The sequence below is a fragment of the Bufo bufo genome, chromosome 3 (assembly GCF_905171765.1).
Source record: "Bufo bufo chromosome 3, aBufBuf1.1, whole genome shotgun sequence".
NCBI lineage: Eukaryota > Metazoa > Chordata > Amphibia > Anura > Bufonidae > Bufo > Bufo bufo.
The window spans coordinates 425,712,777-425,726,194 of NC_053391.1; the positions used below are offsets into that span (position 1 = coordinate 425,712,777).

The following is a 13,418-nucleotide window of genomic DNA, read 5'->3' on the forward strand; positions in this document are numbered from 1 at the left end:
CATAAGTCGTGGTAAGCCCAACACTCACCTAGGGACGACCGCCTTAAGAAGGCACCTGGCCTCCCATAACTGAACGCAGTGGGAGCAACACCGTCAGAACCCACAAAGCCACACTCCCGGCTCTCTACTTCCTGCCTCTTCTCCTTCTCTCCTCCCATTTGTCCTTCACTCCACCTTCCACCGTGCCGTCGTCGCATTCATCTGGAAAAAGGCAGGCTTATGTGGCCCAAATGTTCGATCGTAAAAAGTTGATGACGCCGGATAACCTCTTGCCCAACGGCTGACGGCCGGCTTGTCGGAACTGCTAGCCCACCAACTACTGGCATATAAACTGGTGGACTCGGAGGCCTTTAGAAAATTTGTGGCCATTGGCACACTGCAATGGAAGGTCCCCGGAAGGAAATATTTCTCCCAGAAGGGCATCCCAGAGCTATATGGCCATGTTCAGCGGCAAGTGAATGTATCTCTGGCACACAGTGCCAAGATACATCTGACCACAGACACCTGGTCTAGCAAACATGGGCAGGGAAGGTACATAACTTTTACTAACCACTGGGTGAACCTTCTGACGGCTGTCAAGCACGCAGGCCTGCCTCTTCTTCTCCTCCTCCCACTCCATCCTCCGTCTCCTCCTCATCTGACTTTTTCCACTGCTACCGCCTCTTCCGCTGCACTCCCCCAGCTCCCCAGAACCTATTCGATGTGCCAGGTGAGACGTTGCCATGCTGTGCTGCGGCTGTTGTGCCTGGAAGCCAAGAGCTGCACTGCTTTCAGCTCTTCGGTCACAGGCTTTCTTTGGGAAAATTTATGGGTGACTGTACACCTCCTTCTGCGGTATGGACCAAACTACTTAGTGGTGAAATACTTTATGTGACACAGGCTTTCTTTAGGAAAATGTATGGGTGACTGTACACCTCCTTTTGCGGTATGGACCAAACTACTTAGTGGTGAAATACTTTATGTGACACAGACTTTCTTTGGGAAAATGTATGGGTGACTGTGCACCTCCTTTTGCTGTATAGACCGAACTACATAGTGGTGAAATTCTTTATGTGACACAGGCTTTCTTTGGAAATGTATGGATGACTGTACACCTCCTTTTGCGGTATGGATCGAACTACTTAATGGTGAAATTCTTTATGTGACACTGGCTTTCTTTGGGAAAATGTATGGGTGACTGTACATCTCCTTTTGCGATATTGACCAAACTACTTAGTGGTGAAATTCTTTATGTGACACAGGCTTTCTTTTGGAAAATGTATGGGTGACTGTACACCTCCTTTTGCTGTATGGACCAAACTACTTAGTGGTGAAATTCTTTGTGTGACACAGGCTTTCTTTAGGAAAATGTATGGGTGACTGTACAGCTCATTTTGCGGTATGGACCGAACTACTTAGTGGTATAATTCTTTATGTGACACAAGTTTTCTTTGGGAAAATGTATGGATGACTGTACACCTCCTTTTGCAGTATAGACCGAACTACTTAGTGGTGAAATTCTTTATGTGACACAGGCTTTCTTTGGGAAAATGTATGGGTGATTGTACACCTCCATTTGCGGTATGGACCAAACTACTTAGTGGTGAAATTCTTTATGTGACAGTGGCTTTTTTTCGGAAAATGTATGGGTGATTGTACACCTCCTTTTGTGGTATGGGCTGAATTACGCAGTGGTGAAACTTTTTATTTCATTGCAAACTCCGCTGCTCTGTATCTCTTGTGAAGTCAATGTCTCCAACTATGCCCCTCGCACGATTTACACCAAATACATTATTTTCATGTAGAGATCCAAGAATTATGTTGGAGGCATGTAGTGTATGCAAGCCATGTGCGACCCCTCTCATCACTCTCACGCTGCTCTGCACCTGGTTTGCCTGGGCGAACAGAGTCACACAGGGGAGGACTGCTCCATGTCCTTTAGCAAGAAATCGAATCCTGGCTTTCTCCGCGACAACTCAAAATCGGAACCATGGTGACCAACAATGAAAAGAACATGTTGTCGCTGATACATCAAAGAGGGCTGAGCCATGCGCCCTGCATGGCACACATGTACAATCTGGTTGTCAAGCGGTTTCTGAAGTCTTCCACACATCTGCAAGACATCCTAAAAATGGCCATCAAACTTTGAAAGCACTTCAGCCACTCGTACACCGCAAAGCAAATCCTCCTTGACCTGCAGTGGCAGAACGGCATCCCCCAAAATAGGCTGATATGCAATGTTTCCACCCGTTGGAATTCCACCATATGTTAAACCGACTATACGAATAGAGAAAGGCCATCAACGATTTCTTGATGATCCAAGCGGACAGGAGTAGTCCCCTGTGTAACTTCGTGTTACAGCCAACCAGTGTCAGCCAGTGGCAGCTTATGTGTGACACATGCCGTTTGCTCAGGCCCTTTAGGGAGGCCACGTTATTTGTCAGTCGCCTGATTACGGGATGAACGATGTGATTCCACTGCTTCATGTCCTGGAACAGATGTTGGTAAATCTGGCTGGTCCGGGGACTGGAGACGTAGTGCCTAGAAAGATGGTGGCAGAGTTTGATACATTTGTCTGTCAAGATCTCTGTTTACAGTCAGTGAACGGGGACATCATTTATCGCAAGGATATGCAAACACCAACGGATGGGGTGTTAACCCCCAGAATTAGGTCATCGGCATGAAGGAGCAGTCATTTTCACAGCCCGAGGTATCCTCCCGGAAGCTTGAGCTCTGCAGGTTGAAGGTCTGCATTGTGTAGCTTTTCTAAAAGAAAAATCCCGCAGTGCACCCCCTTGGAGGAAACTCTTGATCCGGCACAGGCTGCTTTGCTCTTTCAAAAACAATGGACTCTGTACAGTGTGACACCAATGTATAATTTCTCATACACCAGACTGAAAGAGTATTCCAAGCACCTGTCCGCCCACATAGCTGCCGAGAAGCAGAAGTGTCTTGCCATTGAAGTGGGCTCAGAGCCGAACCTAGAAGCCACATTTTCCTGTTTACCTGGACTCAAAGGAAAGGACAGAGATCCACTGGCTGTGCTCATACACATTTCATCAAAGCCTCCACTCACCAAGGCAAGCACAGAGGACTGGATTGTGTGGACAGGTTGGTTCTGCGGGACATACACAGAGGACGATCTATTGGAGGTGTTACCAAAGACATTTACTTGCCTCCTGCTCTTCCTGTATAATAGCTCAGAGGCGCTCAAGGCTATCGTAGGGACGTGGTTCCAAAGAAACTTTGACTGTTGTTTCGGTAAGCTGGTGATCAGTTCTCAGGACCTTACGTGGCTAGCAGCGATGTGGACCGGGTATGATGTGTCTGGATCAGTGTCGGTCACAGAGCTTGTTTTCTCTGTGCTCGTCGAACCTCGCATGGACATTTCTTATGCCATCCACGCAGAGGACTTCAAGACTTTATGGAATGATATTCATAAATCAAAGGACGAGGTCACGTTGGAGGAAGTGGACAATTTATTCCAATGTCTTTACTCGCAGTTCTTCAGACACTTTAGAATCCACTTCTCAGCAACCCAGCTCATCAAGTAGACAGCATCTGTGGCATCAGCGCATTATGAAGGAAAAGTTCCTCAGTAAGGACTACCTAATCCATGTGCTTGGATTCATCACGGAGCTGGCCATCAATAACATCCAGTATTGAACACATGGACGACTCTCATCTCAGACCTTGTCCACAATGTTCGGGACCTCCGGACATGTTACATGTCTTAGACATGATCCCTGCAGTGCTTACTACATGTTATACCACTTCGTACCGTTCTGTTACAGCGGATGTGAGACATGCACATACCAAGGCTTTTTTATGAAGATTTTCGGATGTTGCCTGTACCGACCAGTTACCTTCCAGCTGTGATTGTGTAGCCTGCACTGTAGGAATGAGCTGGAGTCAGCGTGTTTGCTGGACTGTCAGCCATAAACCCATACATTTCATGATGAATATGCATTAACATCGTGGTGTGGGGGATTCACTCTGGTAGACAGGACAAGCGGACGCAGTATAGAGGCAAAGACCAGTTTGTAACTCAAAACTTCAGTGTTTCATTCACACTTATGGCAACAAAACAGTACGACAGTCCATTTACAGTTTTGGTGTTCGTTCACACCTAGACAGCTTATACAGCAACACAACACTGTTATCCTAGGTGTTAGTTCACACCCAATCGGCGTTGCTCAGGACAAAGCAGACCTCCCAAACTCAGGCCTCCAGCCTAGCACATGGCTCAGATCCCAATATAGCGATTGCCAGAGCTCCTCTGTCAGAGAGAGAGAGGTAATCACACCCAGCTGACACTGCCGGCTGGGTTTTTTATAGGCCAGTCAAGACTCGGCCTGGAACGTGGGGAGTACTCACCCACCCAGCACTTTGACTACTCCCAGTAAGAGCCGTCCTAAATCAGCTATACAGCTATACTAAATAGCTAGGTGTCAAACAGCAACTGCTGCTGACACATGAAAACTGGCTCTTACTCTACCGAGGCCAGGAACCTCAGTGACACATACCTTCCATCAATGATGGACCCTTGCGCCTTTCTACAGTGGTCACCTCGACATTGGTCGTTAATCTATTCTTGTTGATGAAGCACTTTTCTTTTCCAGTTTCTCTTTTAAGTCTTGTGGTTTAGCCCCTTCTGTGTTATATTTTATGTGTGTTAAATTAAAGTCCTGCTTGTTAAATAAAGTTTTTTTCTTCCCCGTTAAAAAAAATAAAAAGAATTGCCTTGTGATTTGGTAGCCAAAAGCAGGAGTGGGTACAAAACAAAGACGAAATGCAAAAATTCTGTTCACGTATCCTCTCTGTTTTGGATTTTTTGGGGTATTAGCAATACTGATGGATTACTGACCAAATGCGGACCGAGTGAAGGCAGATGCTCCACAGACAGGATCCGTTTTTTGTGGGTTATTGTTCTGACGGATCAGAGGAAGGCCAAAATAATCAATAATCAGTGACGTCACAGTATTATTTCACTACCAAAGAAGATTCCCTATGCTTGTTACTGCAAGGCACAGTGTTCTACACGACTATAAAGGCTCTCTGCAGCCAGGAAATAGAGGTTTTTTAGCGTAATTCACCACAAACAAATTCGTATCGAACCAAATTTTTCCCCAAAAATTTGGTGAACCGGCGAATTGAATTTTTAAAAAATTCGCTCATCTCTACCTATAACATTTTAGTATTTATGTATGCAGAGCTGTGTGAAGTCTCATTTTTTTGCCGAGTGATCTGTACTTTTCAGTGATACCATTTTGGGGTGTGTACAAACTTTTTGAGTCAATGAGGATTTTACTGTATTTCTGGACGCCACAGCAAATTTTTGAACAGCTTTCCCCCAGCAACTTCTTCGCAACCCCCGATTCCCGTGCAACCCCTATTCCTGTAGCTGGCCAAGATCAGGTCTCTCAGACCAGACAGCCACTCCATCTGTTCCCTACAGTATCTCTGTGTATTATGTCATTGTATAATACTGTTGAGGGAGCCCTGACAATAAAATCTTTTAGTCCTCCTCCTTGGTGGGCCCCTTCTGAGTTCGGGCCCCAAAGTAGCCGCTTTCCTTGCTTCCTCTATAGCTACACCCCTGGCTGTATGCCTTAGGCTTCATGCACACGACAGTGTTTTTTCACTGTCAGTGATTTGGCTTCAGTGGTCCGTGTCCGATTTTGCTTCAGTTGTGTTTCCTTGTGTCTTCCTTTTTTTTTTGTCTGACAGGGGGAAAAAAAGGAAGGTTAATGAAAAGTGTAATTTTATTGCACCAAGGTCTTGTAGAAAAAAACGGACGCGGACACGGATGACATACCAGTTGTGCATCCATTTTTTTGGACGAAACCATTGACTTGAATGGGTCCGTCCTCTGTTTTCCACTGACAAGAATAGGACAGGTTATATTTTTTGGACGGACTGGAATCACGGACATGGAGTAAAAACGGAGGACTATCAGTTTTTTTTCACAGCACATCATAGAAATGAATGGGACCTCTGCTAAACTGTGAAAAATGACGGAACGGACGTGGATGCACACAACGGTCGTGTGCATGAGGCCTTAGTATGAATGCTCTTCATAGCCATCACACATATCCCTTGTTTTGTGTGATTTCTTTCACTGAGACTCCAAGCATTGTTATGTCCTTGTACTCGCCTGTTCTCACACACAAGACATAAATATTTAATATACTTCTCAGCCTTGGAGAAGACTAGATGGAAATGGCAATGCTTTTATTTTTGTGAAACAGATTATAGACAATATACAGCAAATGGTATGTACTGGCAGAATAATAATGCCTTCACTGACTGGGATATTCTTGGGATGACATTTCTTTGGTGTAAAACAATGCATACTTTAAATAGTTTTCTGTCTTGTTTTCTTGAATATGAGCATTTCTCTGCAACTGATTTTAATATGAATGTAACTTTGAAAATAGGCAGTGTTTCAATCCCGGCTCCATTCAGCTAAGTCAGACCATGCCTTTGCAAATAAGGCATATGTTTGCGAACAATACTAAGCAGCGAGCAGATCAATAAACAGTGTTCCATGGTTATTTTAGAAAGCTTTTTGAATGGGTGCCAATTCCACATCAGTACACTCTAGTGCAATAATGGGAAACCAAATACACAGAAGTCAAACATGTGAAAATGATGTAATGCTCCAGGTAGGTATAAGGTCACAATGCAGGGGCAAGGACATTATTCACCTGTCATTCCAGCCACATGTTACATAACTATTTATACACATATTTGTGAATGCCATTAGTAGCTTTATTGATAAGATTTACTTTTGCAATCTTTCAGAAATTTCTGTGACCAAAAATGTCTTCCATACATGTCCATGGGGTTGTTACTGCTGCAATCACATGTATTTCTGCAAGCTCCATTCATGTGAATGGGATGATTGAAGACATTTCTGCAGCAACTTTCGGTGTGCATATACCCTAAGACTGCATACAATTACTGTATATTTATGCTTTTTGGATGGAAATATTCTTTAAAGTAGTTGTCTGGGAATAAATAAATTTTTGCTGATGCTCAAAACCTGCCTCCACTATGGAAAGAATCATACTTACAGTAGCTGCTCCCTGCTGCTCTGGTCTTGCATGCTGGCATCGGTGTGGCCATCTTTCGGTCCACAGCATGGACACATGGTTTGCTGCAGAGAATGACTGGCTTCAATGGTGACATGTTCACAAGAGACACATCACCACTGAAGCTGATGATTGGAGCAAGTAATCATGCCCATTCCCAGGAGGAAGTAATCAAGCCACAGACCGGAAGATGGACACCTGGGAGCCAATGAGAAGAACCCGCAAGGCAAGCAGCATGTAAGTATGATCATTTCCATAGTAGAGGCAGGTTGTGAGCATCAGTGAAAAGATATTTATTCCCGGACAACCCCATTAAGTAACATGCCATGAATAATAAGTATTTTAAAAGAAATAAGAGAACAGCAACATTTAGCAAATAGAAGCACTCATGGCTAACATAGCTGAGGTGTCTGTGCAGTACCCCAAACCTATGGGTAACTGTAATTGCTTGTTATGTTTTGTATTGTTATTTTATGTATAATGGTTTACGTTCTGCTTTGTACTCCAGTCATATATTTGGCAATGGTTGGCAAGAACAGGGCTAACAGGAGTAGGCTTACTTCCTGCCAGGAAGGGGAGCTTGAGTCCAGACAAAGAGGAGATAGGAAGCACATGCCAGAGCTCCTACTCCAAGGCACAGTAACCAGCTACTCCTCTGGGTCCTTCACTCCTCGAAGAGTATCAGAATGAAGAACACTGCTTCCAAAAACAGCACAGTCTTTAGCGAAACCACAGCTTTACAGACCATGCTGCAGGTGAGGGACTATGGCTCAGACATCCATCACCTAGAACTCTTCCAGGCCAGTGAAATACCAATCCTGTATCACATTGTGAACACCTATTTCCACAAGTGTCTGCTAGTGCCATTTAATTGCAACCTAACCAGCCACCATATCTCATCACCTGGTGACCGAATCTGGACTTTGTACCTACTATTGCTGGATGTCCCATAAGTTATGTTTTGCACTAACTAAATACAGACTGTTATACTTTTATTTTTGGCCTGATTCTTCTAACCACCTTTCCATTGCATAGACCCCCAGGAAGCAGTGGCCTGATGGAGTACACTGTGATACAACACCTCATCATGGCCACTACCATCCCCTGCACAGGCTCCTCAGAGCTCACTTCATCTTTCTAAGGATCAATACAAAGGGCTAGAAATTTTTTCTTAAAGAGGTTTCCAGGACAGGTCATCAATATCAGATCAGTGGGGGTTGAGACCCAGCAACCATACCAATCAGCTGTTTCAGGCCAGCACCAGGAAAACTGTACAATGGACAGAGGCAGAAGCAGAAGGCTCCAGTATACTTCAGCTCAGCTTCCATTCACTTGAATGGAAACTGAGCTTCAGTGCCCTGGCACAACCACTACACATTTGCTTATTGTTTTTAGTGTGAATTTCCTTTATTTTTTTATATATATATATATATATATATATATATATTTTTTTTTTTATTGATTATTGTATGACAAATTATTTGCGCTTTAACTATGATGCCTCCAACAGAGGACTTCTAATTCTTACGCACCTATCACTATTGCAGGTTTATAGCCCCTAAATCATGAAATATAATTGCACATTTATTTATAGTAAGGTTACCTTAGCACATGTCACTTTTGTATGCATATTTAATAGGTACAAGTAGAGATACTGTTTTGAGTCTTGTGATCAATCTACAGTACATTGCCCCTGTTTCTAAATCGCAGTCCGGCGCATGCGCTGTGACTCTATTTGCTGGCTGTGCGCACCAGCTTCCTTGCGTCACGTGACCCAGCGCTTTGGTGTAATTGGGTCACAGTTGCGTGATGACTGCCGCATGAGCGCACTTCAGTTGGCCGTTTCAGGTCCTTTTGGGGAAAAGGTGACACACAGATGATTTGAGTCTGTGCCTATTACCTCTAGATTACCTATATATACCCTGGTCTTCATTTGTTTACCGCTTCCTGACGACGCACATAGAGGTGAAACGCGCGTACAGGTGTCCAGCCTGTGGGGCTGTATCAATTATTATTACTCTGTCACAGGGTATGTATGTTGGATGTGCGGTATGCCAGACCAACAGGAGAATTACATGTGAGGTCACGGTGTGGGCAATAGGTGGGCAGAGGTAAATACAGTTCTGGTTACTCACGGTTATGTCGTCCCTGGGCAGGCTCGCATAAGTGATAAGGAGAACGGCACAAGAATCCTCTGGGGCACATTCTGGTGTAAGGGACACAGGCCAGATGGTGATTTGAGATGCCCTTGATGGTCTGTATTAATGTGCCTATGGCAAGGTCCCTTGTAGTCGTGACGCCTGTACCTTTTGTGGTGGTACAACCATTTTCTGTAGTGTTAACTGAGGAACTGGAGACTGAGGCAAGGATGGTGCAATCCAACTTATAACTTTTACTGAAATTTGCTCATAGTAACAATTCCATCCAATTTATAAAACAGTCTTTGGTACATCCCAGTACAAAAATACAGTCTCATGCATACAGGGGTAGGGTAATGTAAGTCCTCAGAAGAAACAGGCTCTTTGTCCTAAATATATATAATAAAGTTACTGCTTCAGACTAGGCTTTGAAGTAATTAAAGTCTTTGGCTCGTAAAAACTCTCGCCTGATTCTAACCTGAATGAAGGTGGTTTTCTGAATCCATGAACTTCTATTTTCCAGTGTTTTCTGACAGATGGCCTATCTGTCCTCAGGGTTTAAACTGGAAGGTGTGGATGCCGGAAGCTGTGTCCTACACCTGGTTGCAAAGGTGCCTGGGAAGCCTTTAAGTATGGCCGTCTGCTATCCTTTATGACTTTAACCCCTTAGGGACCGGGCTCATTTTCACCTTAAGGACCAGGCCATTTTTTGCAAATCTGACCAGTGTCACTTTATGTGTGAATAACTTTAAAATGCTTTTACTTATCCAGGCCATTCTGAGATAGTTTTTTCGTCACATATTGTACTTCATGACACTGGTAAAATGGAGTAAATTTTTTTTTATTTATTTATAACAAAATACCAAATTTACCCTAAATTTTGAAAAATTAGCAAATTTCCAAATTTCTATTTCTCTACTTTTATAATAGATAGTAATACCTCCAAAAATAGTTATTATTTTACATTCCCCATATGTCTACTTCATGTTTGGATCATTTTGGGAATTACATTTTATTTTTTGGGGACGTTACAAGGCTTAGAAGTTTAGAAGCAAATCTTGAAATTTTTCAGAAATTTTCAAAACCCCACTTTTTAAGGACCAGTTCACGTCTGAAGTCACTTTGTGAGGCTTACATAATAGAAACCACCCAAAAATGACCCCATTCTAGAAACTACACCCCTCAAGGTATTCAAAACAGATTTTACAAACGCTGTTAACCCTTTAGGTGTTCCACAGTAGTTAATGGCAAATGGAGATAAAATTTCTGAATTTTGATTTTTTGGCAAATTTTCCATTTTAATCCATTTTTTCCAGTAACAAAGCATAGGTTAACAGCCAAACAAAACTCAATATTTATTGCCCCGATTCTGTAGTTTGCAGAAACACCCCATTATGTGGCCGTAAACTACTGTACAGGCACACGGTAGGGCGTAGAGAGAAAGGTGCGCCGTGTGGTTTTTGGAAGGCAGATTATACTGGACTGGTTTATTTACACCATGTCCCATTTGAAGCCCCCCTGATGCACCCCTAGAGTAGAAACTCCATAAAAGTGACCCCATCTAAGTAACTACACCCCTCAAGGTATTCAAAACTGATTTTACAAACGTCGTTAACCCTTTAGGTGTTTCCCCCAAGAGTTATTGGCAAATGGAGATGAAATTTAAGAATTTAAATTTTTTGGCAAATTTTCCATTTTAATCCATTTTTTCCAGTAACAAAGCATAGGTTAACAGCCAAACAAAACTCAATATTTATTGCCCCGATTCTGATGTTTGCAGAAACACCCCATATGTGGCCGTAAACTACTGTACGGGCACACAGTAGGGCGTAGAGGGAAAGGTGCGCCGTGTGGTTTTTGGAAGGCAGATTTTGCTGGACTGGTTTATTTACACCATGTCCCATTTGAAGCCCCCCTGATGCACCCCAAGAGTAGAAACTCCATAAAAGTGACCCCATTTTGGAAACTACAGGATAAGGTGGCAGTTTTGTTGGGACTATTTTTAGGGTACATATGATTTTTGGTTGCTCTATATTACATTTTTGTGAGGCAAGGTTACCAAAAATAGAAATTCGGAAATTTCATCTCCATTTGCCATAAACTGTTGAGGAACACCTAAAGGGTTAATAAAGTTTGTAAAATCAGTTTTGAATACCTTGAGGGTTGTAGTTTCTTAGATGGGGTCACTTTTATGGAGTTTCTACTCTAGGGGTGCATCAGGGGTTCTTCAAATGGGATATGGTGCCAAAAAAAAGGCCATCAAAATCTGCCTTCCAGAAACCATACGGCGTTCCTTTCCTTCTGCGCCCTGTCATTTGGTCATACAGCAGTTTACAACCACATTTGGGGTGTTTCTGTAAACTGCAGAATCAGGGTAATAAATAGTAAGTTTTGTTTGGCTGTTAACCCTTGCTTTGTTACTGGAAAAAACGGTTTTAAATGGAAAATTTGCCAACAAATTGCTGTTTTGGCACCGTTTTTATTTTATTTTTTTGACCGTGTTCATCTGAGGGGTTAGGTCATGGGGTATTTTTATAGAGCAAATTCTTACGGACGCGGCGATATTTGATATGTCTTTATTTATTTAGGTTTTACACTATATTATCATTTTATAAACAAAAAAAAAATATTTTAGTATCTCCATAGTCTAAGAGTCAGTTTTTTGTTTTTTTTTAGCCGATTATCTTAGGTAGGGGCTCATTTTTTGCAGGATGAGAGGACGGTTTTATTGGCACTATTTTGGGGGGCATATGACTTTTTGATCACTTGCTATTACACTATTTGTGATGTAAGGTGACAAAAAAAGACCTTTTTTTGCACCATTTTTATTTAATTTTTTTGACGGCGTTCATCTCAGGGGTTAGTTCATGGGGTATTTTTATAGAGAAGATTCTTACGGACGCGGCAATACCTAATATGTCTACTTTTTTAATTTATTTTAGTTTTACAAAATAATATTGTATAATATTCTCAAGTCTGAGAACTATATATATTTTTTTCCAATTGTCAGTGGCTAAATGGAATTAAAATTGGGGAAGGGGATTATAAATTTAGTACTCCATGGAAGTGTGGTACTCCCTGAAGCAACCAATAGAGCAGAGGCCCGGATGATCTGGGCACGTGTCACACTGAGTGGTGGTATCCTTCCGTATCCCCCTCCTGTGACACACTCTGCACCTTTTTTGGGTCCGTCCCTTCTTTCCAGTATGGGGGATACAATCGGGCTTGAGGACCGTTACCGCGGTACCTCGCACATGGACAGGGGTGATGCCGTTACCATGAATTGTGGACAGTACAAGGACATCCCTCTTGTCCTTATATCTGACCAGCAACAGGTTTCCACTGGTAAGGGCACAGGTCTCACCCCTGGGGATAGGCACCTGGAGGGGGTGGGTAGGGAGCCTGCGTTGATTTTTCCGCACGGTCCCACAAGCGGACGTGGATCTGGCGGCAAGGGACTGGAAAAAGGGGATACTAGTATAAAAGTTATCTAGCAGTGGGTGCATAAGGTCCACACAAGTTTCCCACTAACACCCAGAGTGGGGGTTCAATACGGGAATCTCGCCCCTTGTACACACAAAATTTGTAAGTGTACCCGGAGGTACTCTCACAAAGTTTGTACAGCTTCATGCCATACCTCGCCTGCTTAGAGGGAACATACTGGCGGAAAATGAGTCTCCCCTTGAAAGCAATGAGAGATTCATCAACTGCAACCTCCCTTCCAGGTACATAGGCCTCCAAAAATTTGGTGATCGATAACCGGGCTGATTTTGTACAGGCGGTCATAGGCAGGATCATCTCGGGGGAGGGGGGGGGACACATGCTGCATTATCGGCATAATGCAGGCATTTCCGGATGGCCTCAAACCGGGTACGTGTCATGGCCGTACTGTAAAGTGGGGTCTGGTAGAGGACGTCCCCACTCCAGTAATGCCTGACACTGTTTTTTTTGACTAGGCCCATGTGCAGCACGAGGCCCAAAAATGTCCTCCTCTCGGCTGTACTGACCGGAGTCCAGCCACCGGCCCTAGCCAAAAAGGAGCCTGGGTGTTGAGCAATGAACTGTTGGGCGAACACGTTCGTTTGCTCCACCATCAGATTCACAGTGGTCACTGAAAAAAAGACTACTGTGAGAATCTGGATTCCTGCTTGGCCAACAAAATCAGGAATCGCAGGCTCAAAATGCTCTGGGGTACACCATGCAA

At 43.5% G+C, this 13,418-nt stretch overlaps 1 pseudogene; it reads left to right on the top strand.

Annotated features, from left to right (window-relative positions):
• Nucleotides 1-2,609: 2,609 nt before the first annotated feature.
• LOC120993452 lies at nt 2,610-3,645 on the top strand (annotated as a pseudogene).
• Nucleotides 3,646-13,418: the final 9,773 nt, after the last annotated feature.